Source organism: Panthera uncia (genome assembly GCF_023721935.1).
Source record: "Panthera uncia isolate 11264 chromosome C1 unlocalized genomic scaffold, Puncia_PCG_1.0 HiC_scaffold_3, whole genome shotgun sequence".
Taxonomy (NCBI): domain Eukaryota; kingdom Metazoa; phylum Chordata; class Mammalia; order Carnivora; family Felidae; genus Panthera; species Panthera uncia.
The window spans coordinates 27,083,641-27,106,489 of NW_026057584.1; the positions used below are offsets into that span (position 1 = coordinate 27,083,641).

The following is a 22,849-nucleotide window of genomic DNA, read 5'->3' on the forward strand; positions in this document are numbered from 1 at the left end:
AGAAAGAAAGAAAGAAAGAAAGAAAGAAAGAAAGAAAGAAAGAAAGAAAAAGAAAGAAAGAGAGTGTGTAACTTCATTGTAGTGAAGCAAGCCACTACTTGAGGATGGGAACTGTGGAGAGAGCAGAGAGGGAGACTGCATGTGTATTCAGGAGAAGAACGAAGACCAGCGGACAACAGTGGATGCATGGTAATAGCAACGAGATTTATTTATTCGACACATATTTAGTAAGCAACTACTAAGTGATAAAAACTGGGCCGGGGGTTAGGGACACATCAGGAATCAAAATAGAAAATGTGGGGCGCCTGGGTGGCTCAGTCACTTGAGCAACCGACTCTTAATTTCAGCTCAGGTCATGGTGTCACAGTTCATGAGATTGAGCCCCACGAGGGAGCTCTGCCCTGACAGTGTGGAGCCTGCTTGGAATACTCCCCCTCCCTTTCCTTCTCTGCCCCTTCCCTGTTTGCATGCTCGTGAACTCTCTCTCTCTCTCAAAATGAATTAATAAACTTAAAAATGCTCCTGCTCTCAGGAGCTTTCTAGTTAGAGGAAACACATAGTAAGTAATTTCACAGATAAATAAAACATATCAAATATTTCTACAATATATAACTGCCATGGAGAAGAAAAATACAGGGTAAGGTAGATTGGAGTGAAGTATTCATTTTTCACACAGGGCAATGTGGGAAGGATACCTACCAGATATCAGACATAAGAGCTGCTGCAAGAAACTGAGACAATTCCAGCCTGTACCTTTAGCAGTGACTTATCCCCCAGATACCAGGATTAGTATAAAGAATTTCAGATAGTGAGGGTGTAGAATTCATGGGAGTCCTCCAGCTTAGAGATCTACTGCATTCATATATTCACAAATACAGTTTAACTAGGTCTTGGAGAGAAGAGAAAGTATTTGATGGTTTCTGGTCTGCTAGCTTTACAGAGTTGGAACTACATCCCAATCACAGATGTGTTTTGGAGGATCAGGCTTAGGACAGAGGTTTGCACATCTTCCAGGTGCGAAACGAAATTTTTCCAACAGACAATGACCACAAGCAGAAAATAGGAATACCGTCTGATTTAGTTATTCTCATTCTAGTGACACTTCCTTCTTTTACGTTTAGAATGGCAGAAATCAGCCAATGCTTCTTCAAGGATTTAGCACAGAGAGTTCAATTAGGAGATAAATTCTGCAGCAACTTCTTACTTTTCAACATACAACATAGAGGCAGAAGGACAGAAGGATTTGCTCCCAGGCAGAGTCCTAGCCTAATTTTATAAATGCTTACATCTGAACTGTAAATACTCAGTAGCTTACTCAAATAAATCTAGAGTGCTCTAAACACACTCCCACCACCACCACCCCCAAAATAAACCAGAAAGATCCCAGAAAACCAAAAGACTGAGAAAAGTCTCACTCACTCCATTGTATATCTCCATGTGCTCATATGTAGACACTTATCTGCATACTCTTTGAATTGCATTTCCCTCCACTTTCAGAATTTTCATACATTCAATGAAATATGCTGTTTGTCTTTGTATATTATTATTATTTAATCTCTTAGTTTTTTGCATTCTCATCAGGTCACTTCCTATACTTGTAGTTTCCTCTTTTAGACCACAGCTGCCTCAAGCTGACTGCTATACTCAAGAGCATATGACATAGGAAAACAGTGATCGGGCACTCCCAATCCACTGATGGTTAAGGATACGTTCTGAATTATCAGACTGGTTTTCAAAGTCCACGGCATGTTTAATTATGTGGACATCTCTTCTGTATTGCTTTTTAAACTTTGAAAATATCAAAATCATGGCATGACGTGGGAAGAATTCCATTTTGACAAAATGAAAAACACAAAAATTCTTCTACTCAGAAAAAAAAATGTAATGGAGAAAATAAATGCAAAAATAGAATTGGCTAGAAACCAGCAACCACAAGAAAAGAAATATTGCAGGAAATGGAACTAATCAGTTACTATAGTGAAGATTTTTTTTTTCCCAGACTTTCTTTGGGAAGGGGAAAAAAAAGAAATTGTAAATTAATGTATGAACCAAGTTTGGACAAAGCTACATATGCGGTCTTGAAGTATACAGAACTCCATGTGAATGTTTCTTGAAAGGACAACAGAGTTTTGATTTAGTGGAATTTTCCAAGTTAATCTTGAGATTCTTCTGATAGCCTAGTAAAAACTTTAGTTACAAAGGTTGAAGCTTTTGAGGAGTAAGGTCTATATAATTATGCCCTGATACCCTTTCCAAAGGCATAGTTACCTTTGTCCCTAACTCAAATCACTCCAAGGTGGGGTCCATTCAGGAATGGACTTGCTCTGGCAGAACTTTCCTCAGCTCAGCAACAGTCACTGCCTACAGATGAACCTTCCATGAATTAACAGTCGTCCACACACTGGCAAATTTTAGAACCTGAGAAAGTTGCTCCTTTGGGTCATTCTCTTATTATAACTTCCTCATATCACTTGGCTATTTTGGTATAAAATACACTGATTGTTTTTTAACTGTTTTAAGCCTAAGAAATGCCAATTCTAAATATGGATATGGAAAATTGATCTCTGTGTTTTTAAAAATAGATTTAGAAATAATTGTCATTTACTTGCTAGGAGTTTTTGGAAAACCAGGGTCATCAAACTTGCCAAATATTCTGTGATTCTAAGTTTTAAAAAATTAGTTGCTTATTTACTTAAAGTTATTTTTTTCAAGTTTGACAGCCTTTGGGCACTGCAGGGATGGCAGTTTCAGGACTATAAAGGAAGTAAAATAATCTTTATATAACGTCCAATATCATGCTTGAATTTAGTATGTGGTGTCAAGAAAAAAATGGGTGCCCAGAAGTTCAGACTTTATCCTGACACCCAGGTTGACAACAATCATAGTATTAAAAACCCGGAATATCTATACATCAGAAACCATATGGCCTATCTCCATTTAGTTTATATACAAGAAAACCCAGGTCCTGAGAGTTAAAATTTTTTATTCAAAATCACGCAGGTGCTTAGCAGAAGAGGCAGGAATCAAACCCAGGTTTCCGGATCCCAAGGGACATTGAGGGTCACTATCATGGGGTAAGAGAGCTCCAGTCAGTAACAGAACAACACAACAGGTAATGAATTTAAAAAATGGTTGACATGGAACTTTTTTTACACCTTGTTTTAAACCACAGAAGTTTATGCACATATAAATTAGTGAAGGTCTTGAGACATTTTATAACCACTATGTCATAATATTCAGGCAAAAGACAATGATTGAAAAAAGAATGGCTAATGGAAAGGTTTTTGAATCAAAGTATTTTGTGGAATTTTTCTTTTGCCTGCTCTTCTTGTATTTTACAAATTTAAGTATGAAAGTTGATGAATGTGTATTTCATGCAAGATACTCTGCTAAGTACATTACATACATTACCTCATTTATTTTTTTATAACTACCGTATCAACTTTTAATCTCAATTTTTTAAGACTTTTAATATAGCAATTGTCATATAGCTAGTAAGTGCTGGAACCAGCATTTGAACCGATTTCTATATGATTCCACAGTCCATATGTATATCCAACAAATTAAATCTTTTAATTCTTGAAAGTTATCCCTCTGACCCTGCCTACCTTCTCCTTATTAGTCTCTAATAAAATATGTATTTCTTTTAAAAAAATTTCATTAAAGAAGTTGTTTCTGTCTGTGGAAAAAAATCATATTTCTAAAACTGGATGGAAATAAACATGAAAATTGATTCTGAGTAGGAATAAATAAGATAACCAGGATTTTCAAAATGAAAATCTTTATGTATCAAGCATCTAAAATGCCTTCTCAAGGTTTCCATGCCAACCATTCTAGATACTAAAATAAGCTGTGAAATAACATTTACTCACACCACGTTATGTAGGCTTTTGATACATTAAACTGTTTTAATAAGCCCAACTAAATTTTGAATCTTTAGCAAATGGGAGAAATAACACTGGCACAACTCATCAGTGAGGCAAGCAACATAGTTTTTGTTTTTCTAAATGAGAGAAGCCTTGTCAAACAGATTTAAAGGGGACTTTTCATTTCCGTTAACTTTCTTTTTATGTATTTCCATAGTTAGTCATAGCTTTTCAAAATAGAGTTTTACAAAGTTACGCTTAAGCTATAAATGGCGCTAAGTGCTTAACACTGAATTTGTAGGCAACAGTTCCGCAAATGTAGGGCACTTCCATCCTTGATTCAGACCACTTTGCAAAAAAATAAATAAATGAATAAAAAGTCAAATGGAGCTGAACAGGTCTGCTGGTTCCTCTCATGCAGTATGAAGGGATTTCTTTTTATTTGCCAAACTCCTTAAGGGCGAAAATACTGCAGTTTGATTGACAGCTGAGTATGACAGGGGCCTCCACTGGGGAAGAAGAAGGGACTTCTGCAGGTCAGGAGGAGCAGAAAGGAGGCCCAGCCTCCAAAATGCAGAAGGCCCAGGCACAGGGCAGCCCAAACGGAGTGGTTAGAAAGGGATACCACTGCTCAAGACAGTATTTTGAGAGGGGCACACAAGGCACTGGGAATAACAACCAGCAACCCAACAACAGCAATGACAGTGAGTGTAATCAACACTTAATAGCTACAAAAACTCTATTAGGCAGGTTACAGAAAGAGGGCGATGACAAGGCATGCATGGTCTCTGCCTTCAAGGAACTTAGAATCTAATTACTAAGAAAAATGAAGGTTGATTAAGCAATGCAAAAAAAGTGAAGTGTAATGACAGGTGAAAGTCGAGGTGTTACAGGAATGCATAGCCAAAACATCTAGCCCAGTGGAGGGAAGGCTTCTCTGTGAAACTGATACGTGACCACGCATTTCAACAGAAAAATGGAAAATAAAGGGAGAAGAAGTAGCAAAAGATGAGGCTGAGGAACTATTTGCTGGAACTAATTTCAGGTGAATACAAATATCAGAATTTAATTTGTATCTTACCAGCCTTTCCATAAGCATGCAATATGTCATATCTAAAAACCAGACTGAGGTATCCATAGATAAACAGGAAAAGACAACTCTAAATTCATTAGAGTCACGACTACTCGACTACTCTTATGTCACCTATGATTGTGGGCTGCATTGAGTTGATGTCTATGGTTTATTGGTTTGTGTTTCCTGTCCATAAATTATAATATGTCTGAGTGGGACACTTATTTCTGAGGGGGTAGCATCAACTATTACTTTCCCTTAATGAGATAGATTTAAAATTTGGCCAAAGGTGAACAGACAAAGAACTTCTAAGTAAGAGCTTTCGGAAAGACCCTAATTGACTACTCTTCTAATAACAATTTCCAGGATTCCATGCCTCTCTCATTAGGAGAGACCCACAACAGCAAGCTTTTTATACCTATTAATAATTTTGAAACTTATTTTATGTTTTTAAATTTTATTTATTTATTTTGAGAGAGAGAGAGAGAATGAGCTGGGGAGGGGCAGAGAGAGAGAGAAAGAGAAAATCCCAGGCAGGCTCCGCACTCAGCACAGAGCTTAGCACAGGGCTCCAACTCCCGAATGGTGAGATCATGACCTGAGCCGAAATCAAGAGTAGGATGCTTAACCAACGGAGCCACCCAAGTGCCCTGAAATGTATTTTATATACTGATTTAAACCCTCAATCAGTGACTCCAAATCATAAAATACATTCACAGCCCTTTCAAGTTATTTTGAAAAGTATTTGTCACAAACATTTCTTGAAACATGCTATAAGGCACTATTTTCCTCAGTCTTGAAGATTTGTCAACCTACTTCAATGACATGATTTAGTATCATTCATCTAAACCTGTAAGACTTCTGCCAACTCACTTTTCTTTCTCTGCCTTCAGGGTTCAAAATGCTATTTTGTGGCAAATGACATCATTTTTGCTCTGGCCATGTGCATAACGTTCCTGACGTCTATCTTCTTCGTTCACGGCCATGCCTTTCTGCTCTGATTAGCTCTTGATGTCTATGTTACTCCTTTTTTTTTTTTTTCTCTCCTATCGTAGAGGAGATCCAACTGGTGAAATAAAAGGAGCACTGCCATTTGTGGCAGAAATGACCGGAATGACGCTGGCAAGAGCTGTCTGGTTGGATCTCTAGTGTCAGGAGAAGCTCGCCACAGGTTCCGCTACATCTCTAAAAGTGAGTGGACAAACTCCCCTCATTTGAATTATATTTATGAAGACAACCTATTCTCAACCAAATCTCTGAACATCTATCTGCCAAAAATTTTGTGTGTGTGATTTATGCTTTTACTTATAAGAAGTTGTAATGCTGAACAACTGAACTATATTATCAAATATTTAATCTATCATTTCAGCGAAAGGAATGGGGGGCTCTTATACTTATGACACAATAATTACTCAATTTGGCAAATTAGTGTGTGAAGCGTCTCCTTTAAAATATGCTATAGAATTTTATATGTAAAGCTTTAGCTATTGATCTCAAGATCCCAATTTCCTGGCGTTATCAGTTTAGATGGAACATGAATGTGTTTCTAATGTCGTCTTTGAAAGGCACAGAGTCCCAGCTGACAGAATTTGAATATGGCCAAGTCTCTTTACTGTTCTTTCTCTGAGAAGTTAGAAAAGAGAGATCTCAATCCTTACAAATGAAGTAGCTTTTTTTGTTGTTAAAGAAGATTAAAGAGTTTACAAGAAGCAAGGCAGAAGAACAAAGACAGACAGATGAAGGTAGGAGGAAAGGGTTATGATCCAATCAGACATCCTTTATTCTTTAAGAATAAATTGTGTCGTTTCCTAGTGATGACAAAAAAAGGGGGTAGGAGGGAAACTTGACAGGTGCTGCCACAAAAAGGCTTTTAAAAGCCATCAATAGATGCATTTTTAACTTGTTGATAGATGAAGACAAATCATTTAGCAAACTCTGTATCACATGTAGATATGCCACACAAATGTTCTGTAGAAGACGTGTTTGTATTTCAAAGGCTGTTCCACTTAAGTCCTGAATATTAGAAAGCAAGACGGTGCCTGTCACGTTCCCTTTGATGGGGTTCAGGACCGGTCACCCCAAAATGTGCCACTTGGCATACTGATTGCTTTGAAATTAAAGACACTTAAGAAACAGCTGAAGTAAGAAGGACAATTTGATTCTTCTCTGTCCTCATGAAAGCAGGACATAAATTTCCTCTGTGAAGGGTACCCTCCCTGAACTTGGAGGGCAGAAGGCCTCCTTCTCACCATCGATAGGGATTTCAGGGCCAAAAAGCCTATATAAACAAATCTTGCTACTTCATTAATTTGCTACCCAAGCCTAAACTTCTTTGTCTTGTCAACTCTTCACAAATTTATGGTTTCTTTGTCTAAAAGGTATAAAAGCTGCCTTCTTTGATCACTTCTTTGGATCTCATATCTTTGGGACCCATGCATGAATGAAATGAAATTAAATTTGTTTTTCTCCTGTTAATCTCTCTTTCATTACAGGGTTGTCTCAGCTGAGAACCCAGAAGGGTAAGGGGAAATTTAGTTTTCCTCCCCTACACCTTCCGGCACACTTCTTGGCACATCATGGTGCTCACTCACAAAAGCATTTCTTTAATGAACCAGAAATTTACTATTTGTAAAATGTACATTTTACACAGACTGGAAGTAAGCTTAGCTTGCCTGAACACTAAAATAGCAAAGTATAAGTTCTAACCCTGACTTTAGAGGCAAGTTGGCAAAATGAGGGATTCTCAAACAAGGACGCCACACACGATCTTTAATCTCACTATTGTCTATCAACATTATTTCAATAAGATAGCAATTCAGCATAAACAGAATTTTGCTCAAATGTTGTTGTGTGATATGGGCCAGGGTAAAAATAATCCAATAATATACGATGAAATCTAAACCTGAGTCCACTAAAAATTATCCTATGAAATGATAACCTCTTGAGAAGTAAATGGCCTTACTCACATGGGAAAGTAATTTTCCTTGTTAAAGGATGACTCCTAGAAGCCTTACGTTGTCTGGAGAATTTCCCCTTAGATACATTCCCTTATGATTAGAAGTTAGGTCTTCATCCCCAAATTAATAAAACAGAACAGAATAAAATGATATCAAATGATACTTCTGCTGAAAAGATTAAGCCCTTGTAACATTCTTTACTCTGCACAGAAAACTAAAATGTATGTAGGGGAAGGGTGCTCCTTCATTATTAGTCATTATTAGAGCTTTTCCATGTCTTCCTTTAGAATGCTAATATATGCACATACACAAATACACATTTTCAACCGTTCAATTAAATTTGAAGAATTTTAAGGAAAAAAAATAACTTGTACGGAAAAAAAATGCTCTCATTAGAGTATATGGGTTTTCGCTCTGTATATGTATACATATATGAAGAAATTAATAACTGGATGTCTTATAAGGAAGCCTGGTCTTAGTAATCTCCAGATCTATTTATCATCAGCAGATGCTTATCTGGGTGCAACCAGAGTGATTACTCCCAGAAAGCTCATAATTGCAGTAATTAGGGTCACGTGACCTCCAGCTTGCATTTCTTTAAAAAAGCAGAAGGCCAAACATTAGCATTTGAATGAGTACCAGAGGTCCACCAGTTCAGAAAGTTTAAGTTAAATGCACCAGAAAGCTTTGAACACACTTAAAGGAGTAGTTTAAGTTATTTTTATATTGTCCACTCCGCCCTCTGCAGAGCCTGAGCTTTCCCTGACAAAGGCCAAATCTGAGCAGTACGGCCCCACTAATTTACCCGGCAATGGCGTTACAATGACTGAGGAAGAAGTGATGATTTTACCTAAATCTTTCCACTTTAAAGCCTATTTTTTCCCTTTGTTTTAGAATATATTAGCAGTATATTTGGAGGGCCAAAACGATCCATTGCCTACTTTTTTAAAGAAAGTGATTTTATTCCTTGGAAGGGCAAACACAAATGAAAAATAAGAGGCTTAATTCTGCCCATTAAAAATAAGAGACTTCACCCTCCTCCTTTATCTTTTAGAATTTTTTTCATTCTCCTTTTCAAATGCATATAAGTCTTTATAATGGCTAATTAAGCCTTTGGCCCCTCTTACACTCAGGAATGTTTCTTCAAGGGCCTAGGAGCCTTTTTTTTTTTTTTTTTTTTTTAATGCAAACATGAAAGGAGGTAGCTTCTCTCTCTTTATATCTTCCTGTGGGAGATGAGGAGCCTAACTTCAGTGGGCTCCTTGCTCCAAACTGTAAAACTACTTGCTATCATAAAGGTTAGGAGAAGTGTGTTTCTCCTCTAGAGAAAGCCAATTAGCTAACACAGATGGTCACCCCAATTACCAGGTAAATTTAGTGCTCTTACAGAAGGATTAGTTATTGTTTCTCTTGAAAGCATGTAGATAATGGGTTTTATCTGCTTGATTATAAAAAAGACTGAAATTTCTTTTGGTCTTTGCAATCTCTTCTTACTGGATTGCCTTCAATGTGCATCACATTCTCATTTAATGTTTATTGAACAAAAGGTGGTGTTTTGTTTTTTTGTGTGTTTTTGTTTTTGTTTTTGTTTTTCCTCCATTACCTTTGTGGAGAAGATTTCTGAGTTGGAAGAAGTTTGTTTTTAATTATATTTCCCCAATAATTTCAATTCCAATTAATCCTTCTCCCTTTAGTGGAGCCCTTTTAGATAATTTAACAAATAATTTAAATGGTGAAATTCCAAATTTCTCATGTGAAATTTGATTATAGTACTTCAATTTAGTACTTCATTTACCTTTAATTATAAACAAGTTTGGCAACATTGATATCAAAATTAAATAAAACCTGATAGCACGAATGTCAGCTGGAGCATTAGTTCCCTTATGTTGAGATACTGTGTTTTTTTGTTTTTTTTTTTTCATAAAATCTAACACACAAATGTAACTTTCTTAATGGAAGCTCTTGGAACAGACATTCACATTAGTATTTCTGTATGTAATTATTCTTTGTGCACCAAAAGAGTATGAAAGATCTAATGAATTGAATTCCTGCTTAGAGTGAAAAAAACAGATACACATTAAAGTTGACAAAGGATATGTGGATCGACAAAATGGAGGCTACCCACCCCAGTGGCACAGCCCAGGTGACAAATCTAAACTTAAGTCAGACTGCACTTTTGGGAACTAACTGTCCAGGAATCCTATCATATACCAGTCACAATCATCCAACCCAGCTTTAGCTAGGTTACCTTTCCCTAGATAATAGAACCTGCTTAGAAAGAAATCCTCGACCTCCTAGCCAATGAGGCCCTGTTTCTGCATTGCCTCTTCTAATGCTCTATAAAACTCACGGTTAACCAACCAAAGTCCCCAGAAAACTATTCCACTGCTTGTGTTCCACTGTGCTCCTTGTCTTTCCTTGAGCAGAGGACATAAGATTTGTTACTAAATTGTATTGTTATTGTCATCTGACATAGTTCAACAAATATTTATGGAAAGAAAAAACAAGAAAGGGAAGACTGAGAAGAGGAGAGGGAAGAGGTAGAATCAGGTCCAAAGTAAAACCGTCTTGCACCTTCTGTTTCAGGTTTCCTAACTTCTCAGTCTTTGGTACCTTCTCTGTGCCTTGGCTTCCATAGACCCCTTTCAAGAAATGCCCTTCTTTCTCGACCTCTCACTTTCTATTTTGCCTAAATTCCATTCACCTTTAAACCCAACTTAAGTTCTTTTTAAAATGAGGTAGGTCTCTGTAAATGACAGTGAATTATATCTTCTCTAGATCTCCCTAGAAGGTTATGTCTGTACTTAGGATTTGATTGTATCACATGTATTAGTTACTATTTACATGCTTTAGTTTTCCCTTTCCTTAACTTGACCACAAGCTATTGGAGAACAAATGAATCATTTTTAATACTTCTAAAGCATCCACAGAACCCAGCACTCAAATAAATTGCAAGTGTATTCTCAATACTTGACTTATTAATAACTGTTCTGTTTCACTGGAACTATACTTTCTCATGTAGGCTATTTCATATATACAAAGACTTTAATATGAGAGTACAGGTAACAACAAAGGATTTAGAAATCCTTTCATCTGTAAATTTCCATGAAACAATGAGACTGAAAAAAATAATTTGATTCCCCACAGGCACAAAGAGTTCACATCTGGGCTATCTTACTCCCCTCCCCACTCCCTGCCTCTTTCCTTTTTAAAAATTTCCATTTGGCTATCAGACATTTATCTGTGACTAGGATTTTTTTTTTTTTTTTACATAAACTATTCTCCTCGTTGGGCACATTTCTTGCTTCCCCCACCCCTCATGATCATTTCACCGTATTAAGTGATGTACCTCCATGTGGGGCCACCTTAGCTAATGACTCCTGCATCCAATAAGATGCTACATTGTTTGATAGGCTGAGTTGGACACCATATATGGCAAAATCAAAATGATGAAATAAACAAATAAGTATCAAGAACAAAATCTGTGTGGACTTAATGGGATAAATAATAACCTGGTAAAAATATCACTGAGCAAACCATGACATAGAAGTGGAAAAGATACTACATTTAATCCAAAGAGAAACTAAATACAGGAAAATAATAAAATTAACAAACATTGCTTCAGTCTCTGCAATGTAAAAAGAGAATACAATTCCAGGTACAGTGGAAAAGGCAGAATGATATTTGATAAGGGAAATAAAAATTACTTAGGTAACTTCTCTGGGGAATTTATAAGTTGATGCACAATCACTCAAGTATCATGAGATATTTTAAGATCATTTAAGTAATTATTAATATGTACCATGGGGGCACCTGGGTGGCTCAGTTGGTTAAGCATCCGACTTCGGCTCAGGTCATGATCTCGCAGTTCATGAGTTAGAGCCCCGCGTCGGGCTCTGTGCTGACAGCTCAGAGCCTGGAGCCTGCTTCAGATTCTGCCCCTCCCATGCTCATGCTCTGTCTCTGTCTCTCAAAAATAAAATAAACATTAAAAGAAAAATGTTTTTTCAAAATATGTAACATGCATTTTTTTATGTTGTGTAATACTTGTGTGAAATATAAGAAAAGGTGATCACACTACACTTAAATACCTACATGTAATAGCCTGGCTTGAAAATAGAAATAAATTTCTCTTTGGTCATTGATTTCACCTAGCCTACATAGCTGCTTGTGCATGCCTCAAATATACTACTACTAGTGAAAAATGTATATCCTAATTTCCAGTTATTTAAAACAGGAAGAAAATCCCAAAGGAACTGAGTACAAAGGTCCTCTCCCTGTGATATTATTGCCAAATCATCTGTATTACATCTCTGAGTCCTTGAAAGATAATGGAAAGTCAAGTGGAATTTGAAAGTGTTTGCATCTATAAAGTTGCCTATCAAATTAAACATTCTGTTTACTGACCCATTTTTTATACTTATTTTATCCCCCAAAACACCTCTATATTTTTACGAACTATTACATTTTACACAGAATCAGTCGTTAATAAAAATTGTCTGGTTTTGTGACTAAGTTTCTCTACTCATAAAATGAGGATGATAGTACCTAAAGTTTTAAATATCTATTTATATTCTCAAAGTTAAAATATAAATATGCTTGCCCTACTTTTGAACTATAAACTTTATTTGAAAGACATATAACTTTTACAAAAGACAGAAAGGGGGGCTGAAAGAGAGACATGGATGGATATATAAATATAGACATAGAAGCATGTGTATAATGTATTGTTTTGTTTTTATTCAGCTCTTTACTAATTAGATTAAAATCGTGGCAAGAAAAGTAAACAAAGCAAAGACTGAAAAAAACATAAGCTAATGGTCACGGGACATTGAATAATATGGAATGAAACCAAGTCTACTTGGTTTTTCAACTAACATTTTTATATTGCCAAATAACTGTAGGGAGTTTGTTCAGAAAAGGCAGATAATTTTACCTTCTTTAACAAGAATGGCCCATCAAGTATGCCCCAAAGCAAAGCCCTTGTATTGTTTATTGCCAAAACTATCCAACACCAGTAGGCATATCTATGTATCTATCTAACATCTATATATGTTACATTCCTTTTTCTGCTATGCAACTGATGATTTTCTATTCTTAGATGAATAACTAATGAAACTTAATAACATCACGTGGGTTTATAGAAGCTGAGGAAGAAGAAAGCATATCCCCTTTCAATAATATAAAGCTATTACCTTGCAGTAAGTAGACTGTGAAAGAAATAAAGCATTTCTAAATGAATGGGCTCCTTACATAAGAAGAAAGTGTACTTCTTGTTTTTAAATCCTTCAAACTTCCCTAATAAGATATAGGCCCAAATTAAATTCATGGTATTCTTTAATGATATAAATAATCTGCAAAAAGATCAGCAGAGCTACTCTTTGGAACAGCATTCTTTCTTTCACATGAATTGAGGAAAAAAATAAAAATTAGCTGGTCAGTGAATTAAACCCACAAGTTTGTTTTCAGAAGCAAGGGATTTATTTGAAAATATAGCCAAAGGACTGTCTTTTGTAGCCATTTGATACCATAAACATTTAGTTAAGAAAAAAAGACTCAGCTAGAATTTTTTTTTTTTTGACAAAGAAAAAATAGACTCATTAGTAGTTACTTGATATATTTCCAGTGAGTTGCTTTATCCTATTTGTCCTCTGTGGCAACAACAAGCCTGTTTCCTCAGTATGTCAAGACGCTCTCAAAATAAAGGAGCAATTCTGGCAATACATCTTCCTGAGATTATTTCCCTAGATCATACGAGGAGATTGAGAGGTGATAGCAAGTTTGTCTCTGATTAGGTTCTGGGCAGGCTACCCCAAAGTATGTCACTTGGCATATTGATTATTTTAAATAAAATTTATTTAAGGAATAGCCAGTGCAAGAAAGACACCCTGATCCTCTTTTGTCCTCCTGAAAGCAGGAAATAAATCCTTATGAAAGGATTATGAAAGGTATCCTCCCTGTACTAGGAGGTAAAGAGACATCCTTATCACCAGAGAGAGGGAATTCAGAGTCCAGAAGGCTGAATGAACAAACCTTGTTACTTCCTCACTAATTTACTACCCCTGAGCCCAAACTTCTTTATCGTGTCAATGTTTCACAAATTTATTGTTTCTTTGTCTAAAAGGTACGAAAGCTGCCCGCTTTGGTCGCTTCTTTGAGTCTAATATTTTTATGAGCTCTCATACAAAATTAAATTTGTTTATCCCCTATGTTAGTATGTCCTATGTCAATTTAATTATTAGGGTAGCCAAAGCACCTGGTAGGAAAGAAGAGAAAACTTTTCCTCTCCTACACCTGTCACCCCCACTTTCACCCGCCCCCACCTCTCCCATTCCAAATCATGTCACAAGCTTATTTCTTGATTTCAATGTTCATAATGGGAAAGGATTACCTTTTATAAAAAGGAGAAAATAAGGATTTACGATGCTTCAGATTTCAGAAAGCTGCACCAGAGAAAGCAAATTCTCCCTAGAACCAACTGGTCTTTCCAGTTTGACATGTGATTCTAGTAGCTTTGGATCTTTCCTTAAAGTGGCAATCAAATAATTAGGCATTCTGCAAATTTTCCTGGAATCTCAGAGTCACTTTGTCACATGTTAATCCAATGATTAGAATTCTGGGTAATTTTTCATCCATTAGTATATTTATACTATTATATTATGCTAAATGTAGGGATAAAACAGAATGACAAAACAATCACCTTTACTTTTTTAAATTCCACATATTAAACCTAATGATTGTTACTGCTTCAAATGTTTTTTGGGTGATTTATTGTTCAAATAAAAGTCCCTGCTTTTTTGTTCAAATTTTTCCATCACCAGGGGAGAAAATACGGTGATTAATAATGATTAGGACTGGGGCACCTGGGTGGCTCAGTCGGTTAAGTGTCCAACTCTCGGTTTGGGCTCAGGTCATGATCTCACGAGTTCGTGTGTTCGAGCCCCGCATCAGACTCTGTGCTGACAGCAGAGGCTGCTTGAGATTCTCTCTCTCCCTTTCTCTCTCTCTGCTCCTCTCCAACTTGTGCCGTCTCTGCCTCTCTCAAAATAAATAAATAAACTTAAAAAAATAATTATTAGGACGTATATATACACACAGATCCATATATATGTTTAACTGTGTATTTCGCTTATAGACACACAACAAAATTGTTCATTGTGGCTTGCTTCTAATCTTCAGAATTCATACAATAAGCAATTCCTGGATGTTCACTCCTACAAGGCCTGACCAGAGCATGAGACAAAATGGCAAAGACCCCAGTTGCTATGAGTTACTAGGAGAGATAAGAAATATCCAGAACTAATCATAACATATCGAGGTATGAACAAACACTGTGAGGTATGTGTGAAGCAACATGAAACAATTTAGAGGCGAAATAGAGTTTCTCCCTCAGGTGATACTGAAGGCTACATAGCTGGTCAAAGACTTGTTGGTCTTGACCCTGGAAAGCTCAAAGCACATATTCAGAAGACATAAGTGTATCCTCTCTCCCCACTCCTGATTATATTATTCTCATTTTCTACATTGTTTTTCTTTTTTTGTTTGTTTGCTTGTTTTCAATTTTTTTAATGTTTATTTGAGAGAGAGAGAGAGAAAGAGAGAGACAAAATACGAGTGGGGGAGGGGCAGAGAGAGGGAGACAGAATCTAAAGCAGACTCCAGGCTCTGAGCTGTCAGCCCAAAGCTGGACACAGGGCTCAAACCCATGACCCATGAAATCAAAACCTGAGTCAAAGTCAGATGCTCAACCGACTGAGCCACCGAAGTGCCCATTCTACACTGGTTTTCTTAAGTGAAAGTCCATTCAGTTGTGCAATATGCAGCTTAGTTTGTCATATATGTGTATAAAACTTCTGGCTTCCTTCATTTTTATATTTTATTTTAGAATATTTATATTTCATTTTTAAAATTAATGTCAATTTAAAGATCTTCATTAGTTTTATTGCCTGCCTTAAGAGAAGCACCAGAATGTATTCCTTATGCAAAACCTAGAGGAAAAAAAAGACCTTTGATAGAGGTTTTAAAAGTGATTTGGAACCCTCCCTTTTTTTACTCATAATTATACATTACCACATTTAATATTTTAATTGAAGTATAAGTTATTTTTGTTCCCGTTTTAGAGACAAAATAATGAAAGCAAAGAACTTGATGGCAAGCAGCCTAGTAGTATAGAAACATAATAGAAAGCATCAGAATTCAAGGCAGAGATATAGACTAGAATTAGGAGGAAGGACCACGTCCAAGTTGAAATGGTGAGATATTAGAAATCATCTGAGTGTCCAACAATAAGTAAAATAGTGAAAAAAAATATAGAATATCTATAGGATAAAACCACACAGTCACTAAAATCACATTTTCAAGTAACCAGAAGTTACAGGATACAAAGTTTAACTTCAATTTTGTGAAAACAAAGCAAGATAAAAAATGGAGGGAAATATACCGAAATATTAGTAGCAGTATAAATAATGAAGAGAAAAAATGAATTGGAAAAATAGATACACATTTATACACATTCTTTTAAAGATAAAAGGGTGGTGCAAAATGTTTTAAGAATCAGTAACAAGTCTGACTTTCTAGTTTCTGGACATCATTCTGCTTCCCATTTGTAATAACTTTAGGGAATTTAAATTTTTTGCCAATCTAAATTTAGTAATACTGTATTTCATAGAATCTAAGATACAATCTATTGTAAGACATACTTTCATTTGCTAGGATAAAAGAAAAAAATATTTGCCAACTATGGCATTCTTTTTTAATTTTACATAGTTTTATGTGAAAGAAATGGACATCTTAGAATTGATGAAATTTTGCAAAGACATTTCTCTTTTAAAAATTTTATTGAAGTACAACTAACATATAACATTACATTACTTCCAGTATATAACATGATTCAATATTTGTATATATTGCAAAATGATCACCATGATAAGCTGTGTTAAATCTGTCACCACACATAGTTATAAAATTGTATTTTGTTCTGATGAGAACTTTTAAGATCTATTTTCTCAGCAACTTTCAAATAGGTAGTACAGAATTATTAACTACAGTTACCATGATATATATTACATCCCCATGACTTATTCATTTTAATACAGAAAGTTGGTACCTTTTGACTCCCATCACCCATTTTGCCCACCCCCCCATGCCCCTGCCTCTGGCAGCCACCAATCTGTTCTCTGTATCTATGAACTTAGGTTGTTTTCAACTTTTTTTTTTTTTTAAGATTTCACATATAAGTGACATCATATAGTATTTGTCTTTCTTTGTCTGACTTACTTCATTTAGCATAATGCCCTCAAGATTCACCCATGATGTCACAAATGGGCAGATTTCATTATTTTCTATGTCTAAGTAAGTCCATTTTGCACACACACACACCACATCTTCTTTATTCATCCATCAATGGACACGGATTGTTTTCATACCTTGGCTATTATAAATAATGCTGCAATGAACATGAGGGTGCATATCTTTTTGAGTTAGTGTTTCCATTTCAGAAGTGAAATTGCTGGATTATGTGGTTGTTCTATTTTTAGATTTTTGAGGAACCTCCATACTGATTTTCATAGTAGCTGTACCCATTTACATTCCCACCAACAATGCACAAAGGTTTCTTCTTCTAGACAGCCTTGCCAACACCTGTTATTCTTTATCCTTTTGATCCTGGCCATTCTAACAGGTGTAAGGTGGCATCTGATTGTGGTTTCGATTTGCATTTCCCTGATGATTAGTAATGTTGACCATCTTTTCATGTGTCCAGTGGCTATTGGTATGTCTTCTTCAGGAAAATGTCTTATTTAGTCCTCTATCCATTTTTTAATCAGATTGTGTTTTTGCTATTGAGTTGTATGAGTTATTTATATATTGCGAATACCTTATCAGATAGATGTTTGCAAATATTTTCTACTATTCAGTAGGGTGCTTTTTTATTTTGTTGATGTTTCCTTTGCTGTGCAGAAGTGCAAGAACATTTCTGACACCCCCTTTTGTATACCCCATCTGTATCTTGTTTTTATCCAGCGTCACTAGTTATTTTGCTCAGCTAATATTAAGAAGGAGCTTTTCTCTGAGGAAGACTTTTTTCCTGAAGCAAAAGACTTAGCTCTAGTTTTGAAAAGAATGGTCATTTTCATTATATTATCTTATTTTATGTTGAGAGTCTGGCTGTTTCTGGTGAATTAATACATTTTTGAAAAGCCCTGCTATATCTAGCTACGTTTCCAAAGTATGATTTAGATAACTAACAAATTTAACTCTTTTCGTTCTCAGCTGAAAAGAAAAACAATACCAATTATGCTAAACCACACATATACATGTGGGAAGACACCTAGCAATGAGAGGATTAAACACATTTCCATTTCTACATACATTTTATATATTTTAATTGATATATTTATTTTGGAATATGTAAGTCACCCTGACTTATCTCAATTAGACTGAACACACTTAAATTATGTTCACCCTTCCACAAAAGCAACTCTCCATATGGAAGATGGGTAGTGGCTCAGATCAAGAAAAGTTTCTGTGTATTACTCTTAACGTTTTTTTTTTTTTAACAAAATTTTTTACTTCTTTTCTTTTACATGTTTCTTTTTATTTTTTTTTTCTTCTTTCTGAAAAGTGGCCAAAAGGAGATAAGATTTCAAGTTGCCATGTCAATCATACCAACCATAAAACACAACCCAAGAAGGAAGAGGGGCAAAGTATGATTTACTTTTAATTAAAATGAAAAAGTAACAGTTCAAAGTTAACCCTATATATAAAAATATTCCTAATTCAAAGGTTTATACTTTGCCAAAAATCTCATCTACTTGTAATTTCTGCTTGGCAGATGGATACAGACTGGCAGGAAAAAGAGGAGTAGCCACAAGTTCAAAAAGTCTTACAAGAAATTTCATGTTTAAATGTGTGCAAGTTTACATAGAATGTACTGAGGAGCAGATTTGAAAGGAAGCCAAGCTAAGTATCTTCAATAAACTCAACTCCAAACTATATGAATACACATGATAAAATAATACAGGATACAAATAAAGATTTTCAACTATCCTTGTGTAAACATTTTACTTTTTTTCTTATTGTTTCTAATTATCAGTAGGCATGATTCCAACATAGTCTGTTTACTATAATCCATACATATTTCAAAGATAGGAAAGCATAGTTTGTATATGAAAAAGAGAAACAACAGTCAGTGGTGTGTGTGTGTGTGTGTGTGTGTGTGTGTGTGTGTAGGGGGTAGAAGAGTGAGGTCAGAATTGAAGGCAGAAAAGGTACATATTTACTGTGTGCCTGCCATGTGCTAGACACGGCAATTTGAAGGGTAAATGTGGGCTTTGAAGGCTAAATTCGTGATTAATGTAAGCATAAATGAAAAGCCAATGTTTTTCTTTGTTAATTATTAATCAAAGCCCTACACAAAAAATTTAGCAACACCTGGCATTTTGCTGTTATATGAGCAACAAAAGCCCTCGTTTCATACAGTGACTGGTTTTTTCCTTTGTTTTAAAATCTGAATACATATTCTAGAGAAGAAAATAGAAAGGATAAGTAAAATTCCAAGCTTACTGATGTGAGCAAACTTCAAGACTCTGTTACTACTCTAAACCCAGTTAAGCTAGTTTTGAGTCTCCCATAAAACCAATTAACAAGAAAACAGAACAAAAGGAATGGCATCTTAACATTTTTGCCAATTAATCGAAATTTGCAGCTGATAAGCAATGTCTCAACTCCACCCATCTCAGGAAGTGTGGACACCAAACTGTGGGGCTCAAGTGTTTCCCTGCAAATTCAGGAAGCTGACCGTTCTTTAAAATGTTAGCCAGCCTTACAAAGAAGTCATTCTTCTGACATATGTATTCATTAAATGAATAAATTAGAATTGGATCTTATTTATTTGATCAAAATTCAGCTAGTAAGACAGGTAAAATAAATGAAACAACACTTGATAATGAAATAAATTATACTAACTATGAAAACAAATGCTGCTGAGGAAAACATGTGTGTTAAGTGCCCCAAGTCTGAAATCATCCATTTCTCACTAAGTTTCGGCTTTCAACACCACGCTCTGCAAGAGTTGTTTGACCCAGCTGTCCAAAGGCCCAAGATGCCTCTATTTTATTTCACAGCTTATTCATAATCGATATAAACACATCACCAACCTTAATTCCAGCCAGCAGTCACAAGATACCTTGGATCAGATCAATAAAATCTGAAAGATAAACAGAAAAACATCCTGTAAATTAAATCAACTGAATGATTCAATCTTTTATTTTACTAAGAAAGAAGATGAAGTCAAGTTATTTGGTTCCTTGACCATAAAATGTACTGGCTGACAACACATACGTTTATAATAAGGAGGGTTATGTAGTTATAAAACTTTATTTCCTGGATCTTGTTTAACAAGATGTATTATATGCCCAAATTAGGCCCTATTTTTATGTTCAGCAGTTTTTACGTAAAACAGAACAATGCTTGTGCTTATGTTCTGAAACATCAACCTCCCCTCAATTTTTTAGCCAATGCTGTACTCATAGACTACCATTTCTCATGAAAGATGTTTAATTGAAAATAATAAAACGACTGCATTTGGATCCTTAATCTGGTTTAACAGTCTGCAGATTTTTAGTCCAGTATCAACAATCTGTTAAAAAGCAACAGAAGCCAAATAAGGCAATTCCAGGGGCAAAATATCCATCTTCCCACTCCTGTCTTACACTTTAGTCCTGCCACTGAATTATGCTGAGAAGCACACTATCAGATGGAAGTACCAAAGAAGATACACCAAGGACAAAAGCAAACCCAAAACTTCCGTGCCAAAAGTCAGCCTATCTTTTGGAAAGTTAGTAAAGGTAATAACTAAAATGACATAGAGCATAATTGTTGACTTGCTGCAGGGAGTGTCTACTGCTAAATCTCCAATTAAAAACAAAAAACAAGTGAGAAGTATATTTGTGAGTTAACTGGTTAGAAGTTAGAATTTGTTCCCCAAGATATTGTTACAAATGGTCATTATTAGACTCCTAGGTTAAATCCAAAAGTAAAATTAACCTTAAATGGTAATTATTTAATGAAAAGATCGTCTAAAGTAATATTCATATACTCTAGGGAGTTCCGTTAATTAGCTTGCCTACAGTAATCATTTCACTATGTATATCCAAGCATCACGTTATCCACCTTAAGTATATAGTTTTTATTAAAAGATAATATAGAAGAAATACTAATAAACCAAAAAAGTATGATTGGACATGAAATTCCTGATTTTTAATCTCAAGGGTAGGTGCTTAAAAAAAAGTGAACTTTATTTTGCAAGAATGAATTAACAGGTGGATAAATTTGTGAAGATTAAACGATAGGATCTGGGGGCATTTTGAGGGACTTTCAAGATTAATGCCTTTAATATGTCTACTCCCATTTCAAACACCTGCCTTTATCTTACTTTGATACCAATATTATTATTTTTCTATAAAGCCACCAATTCCCAGGCTGTGTGTCACAGTACCCCAGGGCACCAGTGTAAATTCAGAGACTGATAAATACATTCAATAAATGAAAAACACAGCAACATCCATCAGGCACAACACAAACTACTAACTTGAAGTAAGCCACAGTTTCGATTTTAGATTTTGCTATGTGTGTTTCAATGATACGATAACTTTGCAAAGTTGGATTTTGATAACGTTTGTAACATAAAAGCAAATACAGCATGAAAACCAATGTGGGATAAGAAATGAGGATGACAACATCCAATCAGACTCCCAGCTTTGAGGGCTGGGCTGTACCCAGCAGGCACACACACACATACCATTGGTAAGTAACTGTGGGTTTCTAAGTATGAAGTAAAAAGACTTTTCTTTCAATGTTTGTGTATTTTTTTTTCCAAAAAGCCATTCAGTTGTTAGGACATACATACTTATGCTAATGAAACAGAACTGTGAAGCATTTCTTTTGGCCTATGGGGTGCCATGAAAAAAATTACTGAGATACCCAGAATGCCACAGAGAAAGTCTGGGACACTCTCCATTAAGCCTAGTTTTGTTTTGTTTTGTTTCTTTTTTGTCCCACAAATTTAAATAAAAAAGAAAGTGGGAGGGATTAAACCAAGAAAAAAAGACTAGTGAAGGAGAGAAAAGGAAAAAGGAAGGAAAATTTTCCTAAAATAAGAAGAAAAATACTGGGAGAGCGGGAAGGTCAGTGGTTCAACACACCGAGCGACTTTGTATGTGTGGCTGTGTGTGCTATATATGTACACGTGCATGTGTGAGTGTCCTACTGTGTGTGAAAGAGGAGGCTAAAATAGTACACATGAATACCAGAAATGAACGACAAAGAACAAGCAGTGGGCACACTGCATATATGTACATTCTCACCATGTTGATTACCAGCCGTCATTCCCTAAGAAAATGTGGCTCCCCCGTTGTCTGGAGCCAAGAGAGACTACATAGATCTGCACATTCATTTGTGTGCTGTCCTAAGCCTCAATGTACGATTTGGCCATAGCTACTGCTTGCTAAGACTTCTTTAACATACTAGATCAAGATCCTGATATCTTTAATATTCTTTTAAGTAAGTTGGATTTTATCCTTTCTACATATATGTTTTCATAGTAAAAACAGAATGATATTTATAGAGCTTTTCAGAAGTCAGGCTTTATGGAATATGAACCTGGCTATTTATGTATTCCATACATGGGGAGAAATTCTAACTTGCCACGGCCACTACCTCCCCACCCCAACCCAGCCCTGCCTCCAAAAAATTCTAGTTTATTTTCTTTTCAATATAGCATGAGTCAAATACAAACTTTATTTAAAATATTAATTCTGGGGTGCCTGGGTGGCTCTTGATTTCGGCTCAGGTCCCAAAGTCATTGGATCAAGCCCCATGTCAGGCTCCATGCTGAGCGTGGAGTCCGCTTAATTTTCTCTCTCTTGCTCCCTGTGTCCTTCTCCCCCACTCATGCT

At 35.7% G+C, this 22,849-nt stretch overlaps 1 protein-coding gene across 11 annotated transcripts in view; it reads right to left on the bottom strand.

The window, feature by feature from the left end:
• The window catches only part of MAP2 (microtubule associated protein 2), a 280,060-nt gene that overhangs the window by 190,829 nt on the left and 66,382 nt on the right, over positions 1–22,849 (bottom strand). For all 11 annotated transcript variants that reach the window (XM_049615018.1, XM_049615017.1, XM_049615016.1 and 8 more), the window contains exon 2: positions 20,051–20,100. The gene's annotated coding sequence lies outside the window, so the exon portion shown is untranslated. The remainder of the gene's footprint in view (positions 1–20,050; positions 20,101–22,849) is intronic.